We start from the raw sequence: 743 nt of genomic DNA, 5'->3' as shown, positions 1-743 counted from the left end.
TAGTCCCAGAGATTCTTCAATATTAATCAGGTATGCAAGTCATCACCATATGATTGAAACAGTTCAAAATGCATGAAATTAAACAGTTTCTGTCATGTATGAATATACTTTGCCCCTGTTGTTGCAATATTGGTTCCACCAAACTACGAACTCTCATGACCAGATAGTCTTTAAATATTTCGCACTTAGAGAATTTAATATAAGTAGCATAGACTGTACACCATTACGCATCAATCAAGGTAGTTTAAATTTCTCAATATGCCACTGCTATTTGGGCCGCTCCATGATTATGGAATCCCCAATGATGACACTCGGGAATCCTCACGTACCTCCCGGATTATTTATCTCCCGTCCTCAAGGTTAATTCACATGAAACAATTTCTCTTGTTAAATGCCAATTTTGCCCTAAGGTATGAATGTTTAATCCTCATGAAGGTAGTGGGAGTTACATGTGTGCAGTGGTTACAGTCCCTTAACTAATTAGTGGTGAGAGGATGTTAATAAGAGAGTGATTTATATAATACTAAGAAACTGCCAAATACAGTAAAATCTAATTTAGAATGACTGGTGGAAAGCCAGACTTATCTGGTTAAAAAAAAAAAATTAGAATTATAGAATATTTTTAAAGAAATTATATAACTTTCCAACGTATTTGATAATTCAAAGTACTTCTCAAGCTTTAACAGAGCAAAGGGCAAAACGTGTTGCCAAGATTGTTGCTATGAAATATTTCTTGCAGAATT

Source organism: Propithecus coquereli, unplaced genomic scaffold (assembly GCF_000956105.1).
Source record: "Propithecus coquereli isolate 6110/MARCELLA unplaced genomic scaffold, Pcoq_1.0 Scaffold391, whole genome shotgun sequence".
Taxonomy (NCBI): domain Eukaryota; kingdom Metazoa; phylum Chordata; class Mammalia; order Primates; family Indriidae; genus Propithecus; species Propithecus coquereli.
Note: the sequence above shows the minus strand (reverse complement) of the source record.